The sequence below is a fragment of the Danio rerio genome, chromosome 24, assembly GCF_049306965.1.
Source record: "Danio rerio strain Tuebingen ecotype United States chromosome 24, GRCz12tu, whole genome shotgun sequence".
NCBI lineage: Eukaryota > Metazoa > Chordata > Actinopteri > Cypriniformes > Danionidae > Danio > Danio rerio.
In genome coordinates this window covers 44,223,934-44,232,500 of record NC_133199.1, presented here as the reverse complement: position 1 = coordinate 44,232,500, position 8,567 = coordinate 44,223,934, and the positions used below count along the sequence as shown (strand labels likewise).

The 8,567-nt window shown below is 34.6% G+C and overlaps 1 protein-coding gene across 44 annotated transcripts in view; it reads right to left on the bottom strand.

Moving 5' to 3' along the window:
• LOC100001114 (uncharacterized) overlaps positions 1 to 357 on the bottom strand; it is a 145,045-nt gene extending 144,688 nt beyond the window's left edge. For all 44 annotated transcript variants that reach the window (XR_012399577.1, XR_012399580.1, XR_012399578.1 and 41 more), the window contains exon 1: positions 257 to 357. The gene's annotated coding sequence lies outside the window, so the exon portion shown is untranslated. The remainder of the gene's footprint in view (positions 1 to 256) is intronic.
• Positions 358 to 8,567: the final 8,210 nt, after the last annotated feature.

The following is an 8,567-nucleotide window of genomic DNA, read 5'->3' as shown; positions in this document are numbered from 1 at the left end:
TAAACACTGAACGAACTTTAATCTCTCTCTCTCACTCACACACACACACACACACACACACACACACACACACACACACACACAGACAGACAGACAGACAGACAGACAGACAGACACACACACACACACACAGTCACTGACCCACTCAGCCCGCTTGCGCAAACCGCCCTGACCGCGTTGATTCCCGCGTCCCGCTCACTACTCTTCATCACAGTGATGAAGATGAGTTTACCCACTTTAATAAGTTTGTTCTCACCGTTTCCGTTGGTCTTGCGAGAGTTTTCCGCGCGTGTGTCGGTGTCGCGGCCTCAAGCTGATCCGCCCTGCGCTCTTCACTGACCGCACACACACGTCACCGCCCTCCGACGCTTTCAGCCAATCACAGCACAAGACCGGCAGATTGAAAGCAGCATCCTCCAATCAGCGTGCGAATAGAGAGCCTCTGTGTAGTGCAAGTGGCGCACTTGTGACAGACACCGGGAGCGAGCAATCAGAGAGTTTGACTCCTTTTAGGGGTTATTGGAGAGCCAATGAAAATGAATATAATCAAAATCACGCTGGGAGATGTGGAACACTCCCGGGTTAAGTGATGATAAACGTTTATTTATTTTCATTAAATGTTTTACTGCTATAATTGTGTTGCGCATGCTCCATATTGCAGACTGTTAGCTTTGAGAACTATTAAAATCACAACAGGAAAATAAGTATTGGGATGTTAGTTTTGTGCAAATTTATATATAAAATTCCGACAAAATAAAGGATTTTCTACAAATAATAATAATAAATCTGTAATTTATCAGTAAATAACTTTATTTCATACAATACTGAATGAATATTAACTTAACCCATCATTAAATTATTTTAAAAAGACTTATTGTAACTGCAATATGTAAATTTAAAAATAATGTAATAATACAGTAATAATACAGTACTATATATTATGCTATATTACATAACATAATACAAAATGATATAATGCGATGACATAATAAAATGTAATCTAATACATAATACTCTATAATAAAACAGTACAGTACAAAAAAATACATTATTAAATAACAATATAGATGAATATCTAATAGGGTTTAATATACAATAAAAATGCAATACGATTTATGATATATGATAGAACCTAATATAGAATATTATACAATAATAAATAATATAATGCAATGATATAATATAATGTAATCTCATATATATATATATATATATATAATGAATAATGAAATACGATTTAATAAAATGTCATATAATGTACTATAATGCATAATCCACTATGAAATAATAATACAGTACAAAATAATACACTATAAAATGTTATATAATATAAAATAAAATAGTATAATATAATATAATATAATATAATATAATATAATATAATATAATATAATATAATATAATATAAGATAACATAACAATATAATATAATATAATAAAACAAAGTGCAGTACAAAATAATACATTAGTAAATAACAATATGTATATATATATATATATATATATATATATATATATATATATATATATATATATATATATATATATAATAAAATAATGAACTACGATTTAATAAAATGTCATGTAATGTACCATAATGCATAATGCACTATGAAATAATAACACAGTACAAAATAATACACTATAAAATGTTATATAATATAAAACAAAATAGTATAATATAATATAACACAATATAGTATAATATAATATAATATAATGTAATATAATGTAATATAACATAATATAATATAATATAATATAGTATAATATAATATAATTTAATATAATATAATATAATATAATGTAATATAATGTAATATAATATAATATAATATAATATAATGTAATATAATATAATATATTATAATATAAAATAAAGTTATATAGTATAATATAATATAATATAATTTAATAAAATATAATATAATATAATATAATATAATGTAATATAATATAATATAGTATAATATAATATAATATAATGTAATATAATTTAATAAAATATAATATAATATAATATAATTTAATATAATATAATATAATATAATATAATATAATATAATATAATATAATGTAATATAATATAATATAGTATAATATAGTATAATATAATATAATATAATATAATATAATATATAGTCTTATATAGTATAGTATAATATAATATAATATAATATAATTTAATAAAATATAATATAATATAATATAATATAATATAATATAATATAATATAATATAATATAATAAAATATAATATAATATAATATAATATAATATAATATAATATAATATAATATAATATAATATAATATAATATAATATAATATAATCTGGGGTTGTCATCATTGCATAATCAAAGAATGAACCAGGCTCCTGTATTGAATAACTCGTGTAAAAGCTCTTTTTTATTATTGGTTGAATGTCGCCATCTGGTGCTCATGAGAAGGAACGGCAATACACGTTATCTATGACTGACTTAAATCAGTATTAAGTATAAGATCTTATATTTTTACAGTCTATGCTTGAAACTTTCTGTTAGGTGTGTCTGGACTACTTTTATTATAGAAAATCTTGTGTGTGTGTGTGTGTGTGTGTGTGTGTGTGTGTGTGTGTGTGTGTGTGTGTGTGTGTGTGTGTGTGTGTGTGTGTGTGTGTGTGTGTGTGTGTGTTTAACAAATTGGGAAATATAAAAAATAATACACATTTCACGGGGGGCTAATAATTTTGCCTTCAACATACAAAACGAATATAAGGATTTATTAAAAAGGATTAATTAATTTTCACACATTTTCCACAAGAAACAAATGACAATACTTTAAAATAAGTCCAATAATGTTATAAAATAACTAAATATAAATCATAATTCAACCATTCAATCTAAATTCATGCTTGTTAACATTAGTTAGTGCACTGTGATTACTGATTTTATTTCCATTAAGTAATAATAACAAAGATGAATAAATACTGTAATAAATGTGTTGTTTATTGTTTGTTCATGTTAAGAAATACATTAAAGATGAGCTATTATGCACAGATCTCTTATAAGGGGTTTAATCACAGTTGTGTGTCACCAGAGTGTGAATATATCCAGCCTCTAAATTAATTAGCCCCACCCACTAGTGCAATCATCTCTCCCTCATTAGCATAAACAGCAGCCCTGAGTGAGAAGCAGCCGTCTGTCCATTAGCCATAAGAGTGTTTGAGCTGCTGTAGACAGAGGATTATAGATGTGGAGTTTTAGAAGTAGCACAAAAGATCAGCGACAGGAGCAACCCAGCCTTATTGTGTATATGTACCCCTGTATACATTTCTGGAGAGTGCCAAATACGTCCGCAGGAGGTGCATTTTTTTATTTATTTTTTTTGCAGTTTTTGTTTTTCGTGAATCCACCAGAGGCCGTTGTGTATGCTTTTTCACATCTCAGATTTTTCTCGTGAGTGCCATCCGCACCTGCTGTTCTTGCGTAAATCCACCAGAGGCCACTGTCGACTGACTGAGTGACTCTCCTCCTTCCTTAAACCCAATCAATTTTGCTTTTGAAAGCAACTGAGAAAAAGAGCAGCCCTTGTCTGATTTTTACCATGTGTTCAGATCTTACCACATTCTCACGCTGGTATTTACTACTAATTTTTTGCTTCTTGTTTTTACTGCTTTCTGGAACCGTTCTTCACCGGACTCGAACCCCGTCATTGCAATAAACTGCTCTGCGTCTCAAGTCTGCTGACGTATGCGGCGAGCCACTGGGCAAACTGGTAACTGCTTGAAAGCCGTCCACATGGAGGTAAGCGCTCAGCTGGTAGCGTAAACAAAAAAGACAAGCCGTCAGCAGCGCTATATCTCCCCGTAGTGTTCGTTTAAAAGACGAAATCCAGCCATACGTAACTCTGGCTACATAATTCGTGCTCTCCAAAAATGTATACGGGGGTACGTTTTCACAATGAGCCTGTGTTGGACAGGAGTCTCCATAGACCAGGGGGGTCAAAACTCAGTCCTGGAGGGACGCTGTCCTGCATAACTCCAACTTGCTTCAACACACCTGCTAGGAAGTTTCTAGTATATCTAGTAAGACCTTAATTAGCTGGTTCAGGTGTGTTTGATTAGGGTTGGAGCTAAACTCTCCAGGACACCGGCCCTCCAGGACCGAGTTTGGACACCCCTGCCATAGACTGTCGCATTCTCACACACTGACACTGAAGCACACACGCAGACCTGACTCACACTGATAACAGTGGTACGGTTTTGAATGTGCCACTATGCTGACACACAGGCATCTGTAGCTCCGCCCTCTTCTGAAAAGAGCACAATCTTATTTGAATTTAAAGCGACAGTCATGAAAAACGACTCAATTCGGATCCAAGCCTAAAAAGGGTCGGTTCAGAGAGTTAGAAAACATTATCTGTGTGCCATTTTGGACTGAAACACTCTTTTGAAAACAACTTTACATCTTGTAAAGTAAAACATCAGGCATAATAGGTCCTCTTTATTTAATAAACCATCATTTTAAAGTGCTACCAAAACAAAAAAGTAGTCATTTGAGTCGTTTTCAAAGAAGTTTATTGAAATAAATAGTTCTGAATTTTTTATAAAGTCAACGGTTGATAATGCTAGCACACAGTCCAGTCTTTCATCAGTCTGTGTGTCGTCTGGCTCGCTCCAGCGTGATGTAACAGAGTCACGTTGTTTCCTCCACAGGCTGGAAGAACAGCAGGACTGGAGGATACACAGCTTCAGTCCACACAGTCCAGTGCAGCATGCAGATCAAATGTGCACAAATCTCAGGCTTATCACCTGCATATGGAATAATCGATATACTTACAGCATTATTAACAGAGTTATTCACATGTCTGATTACAAAAAATTAAGCTCTCCTTTACAGTTTTCTTTATATATAAGTATTAGTGCCGTCAAATGATTAATCATTATCAAACCCACGCAAGGTAAAAGTTTGTATTTACTTTATATATACATGCATACTGTGTACGTTTATGAATACATGTTTAAACAAAGAGTTTAGAAGCCAAAACGTCTACATGCCGTCTGAAATTCTGATCTAGAAAGAGCATTTATATCAGGCTCCTGTGTGTATGTTCACTTTTATGGTAGAGAATAAGGTCTTTCCCTGGTTTTTAAAGTGAAATGTCTCAATATAAACAAGAAAAATGTTCATTTTCAATAGAAATTTCAGACGGCACTTAGAGGTTTTTGCATCTGAACTATTCAAATACACACCCATACTGTGCATAAAATACAAAAGGAATATATTTACACACACACACACACACACACACACACACACACACACACACACACACACACACACACACACACACACACACATATATATATATATATATATATATATATATATATATATAATTTTTATTATTTTTTTCATATTATATTTAAATATGTACACTAACTGGCCACTTTATTAGGTACACCTGTCCAACTGCTCGTTAATGCAAATTTCTAATCAGCCAATTACAGGGCAGCAACTGCATTCGGGCATGTTAGACATGGGCTGCGTTCGAAACCGCATACTTACATACTATATAGTACACTAAAACCAGTATGCGAGCCGAGTAGTATGTCCGAATTGCGAGAAGTACCCGGATGACCTACTACTTCTGGCGAGATTCTGAAGTGCGCATCCCATGCAAGCTGTGCCATCTAATGATGCCCCGCGAGAAAATTCATGAATGGGAGTGAAGCGACGCAACTGACGCAGGTAGGGCACGTGACCATGACAAAATGGCTGATGTTGTACGTCCGAATTCCATTCATACTTTTCATGTTTATACTGTATACAACGCACTTTTCTAACGGCCGAGTAGAACGTTTAAATTCCAATGCAGTACCTACTGAGTAGTAGGCGGTTTCAGACGCAGGCATGGCCAAAAGGGGATTTAAGTGACTTTGAACGTGGCATGGTTGTTGGTGCCAGACGGGCTGCTCTGAGTATTTCAGAAACTGCTGATCTATTAGGATTTTCATGCACAACCATCTCTAGGGTTAACAGAGAAAGGCCAGACAAAGAGAAAACATCCAGTGAATGGGATAGCAGGATAACCGCCTTGTCATAAAGCGTGAATTATCTCTGGTTTCTTGAACATGACGATGAGTTCACTGTACTCAAAATGGCCTCCACAGTCACCAGATCTCAATCCAATAGAGCAGCTTTGGGATGTGGTGGAACGGGAGATTGGCATCATGGATGTGCAGCCGACAAATCTGCAGCAACTGTGTGATGCTATCATGACAATATGGAGCAAAATCTCTGAGGAATATTTCCAGTAGCTTGTTAAATCTCTGCCATGAAGGATTAATGCAGTTCTGAAGGCAAAAGGGGTCCAACCTAGTACTAGTAAGGTGTACCTAATAAAGTGGCCGGTGAGAGTATATATATAAAATATAAACAAATATTAAAATTACAATTAAATGTACACATTATAGTCTTGCATATAGTTGTATACACAGGAAAATAAACAGTACACACACACACACACACACACACACACACACACACACACGCACACACACAAATATATATTGTAACTATAAACTTTTAATTTGGACGGGATTAACCGTGATTTATCATTTAACAGCACTTACTGTATATATATTATAAATTACATATATTTATATTTCTGCATTTCAAAGCATGCCAAGGAAATGCGTTTCTGCATAGTGTCGGCTATTATAGGGATGCCGAGAGTTCAGTTCTTTACAAGACTCGTTTATGTACAGTAAAACTGGGGAAAAGAGCAATCCAGTGTGTAAACCAATCCACAAAATAAACCAAAACCCCAAACAGAGTGAAACACGTGTACATGTAAGATGCGGAGTGTGATTCAGAAGTGGATCTGAGTGTGTTTGGCCTGTTCTGGGTGGAAAGCGTATGGCGTCTAGTAAGTGCCCTTGGCTTTAAATCCCTGTTAGTGGACATAAAGAGAGCAGAGATGGAAACACACTACAGCAGATCAGAAACACAGCAGGAGGATTAACAGATTGGTTAAAACATTAGTTAATGAACAGGTTCTGTATGTTGTGATTTACTGGAGATTCATGTTTATGAATTGTGCATTATGGGATGTTGATCTATGCTCTGTTGACGTTAAAAGGAAACACTGCAGTTTAACAGTGACTTGTGTTGACATTTTAGTGCTTTAAAGCAATATATTGTAAAATAAACATTTATTTATTTTCCTTCAGCTTAGTGTCTGATTTGGCTACGCAGTGGCGCAGTGGGTAGCACGTTTGCCTCACAGCAAGAAGGTCGCTGGTTCGAGCCTCGGCTCAGTTGGCGTTTCTTTGTGGAGTTTGCATGTTCTCCCTGCGTTCATGTGGGTTTCCTCCGGGTGCTCCGGTTTCCCCCACAGTCCAAACACATGCGGTACAGGTGAATTGGGTAGGCTAAATTGTCCGTAGTGTATGAGTGTGTGTGTGAATGAGTGTATGTGAATGTTTCCCAGAAATGGGTTGTGGCTGGAAGGGCATCCGCTACGTAAAAACTTGCTGGATAAGTTGGCGGTTCATTCCGCTGTGGTGACCCCAGATTAATAAAGGGACTAAGCCGACAAGAAAATGAATGAATGAATAGTGTCTGATTTATCATAGGCTGCCACAGCGGAATGAACCGCTAGCTATTTCAGCATATGTTTTCAGCAGTGGATGCTCTTCCAGCTGCAACCCAGTTCTGGGAAACACCCATACACACTCATTCACACACACTATGGCCAATTTAGTTTATTCAATTTACCTATTGCTCATGTGTTTGGACTGTGGGGGAAACTGGAGCACCCGGAGGAAACCCACACCATAATAAACATTATATATATATATATATATATATACATACAAATATATACATGAAATTAAGTTATTTCTATAAAGGTACAGTTTATGAGCAGGTGTTTGTACTGTAATTACAACACCAACCCAGACAGTTCATCCCTTTAAATTGTTAATATATGTCAATAAAGGTCACTTTTATGATGTTTAAATGTTGTTGGAGGACAGATCAAGCTCCCATATTGCAATTCAAAAGAATAAATAAGTGGAAATACCACAAACAAGATCAGAAAATACGGAAAACTGTTAATTTACAGATATTTTTGACAGTGATCATAACAGTGTGAGGGCGTACTGTTCATGATGATGATACAATAACACATAAGCTGCTTTATACAAGTTAAAGGACTGTGAAAAAGTTTAGACGCCCTGCTAAATTACAATTTCTCTATTTCAGGACATAGATATATATCTGATATTTGGTAGGTTGTAAAATTTGGGAAATGAAACCTCAGATGAACAACAGTATCAAAATTATTACTGAATTATTAAAATTATTTTTACATAATTCATTCATTCATTTTCCTTCGGCTTAGTCTCTATTTCCGAGGTCACCACAGCGGAATGAACCGCCAACAAATCCAGCATTTGTTTTACACCGCGGATGCCCTTCCAGCCACAACCTAGTACTGGGAAACACCCATACACACAGACTCATACACTACGGCCAATTCGGTTTATTCAATTCATCTGTAGGTTCACTGTGCTATAGG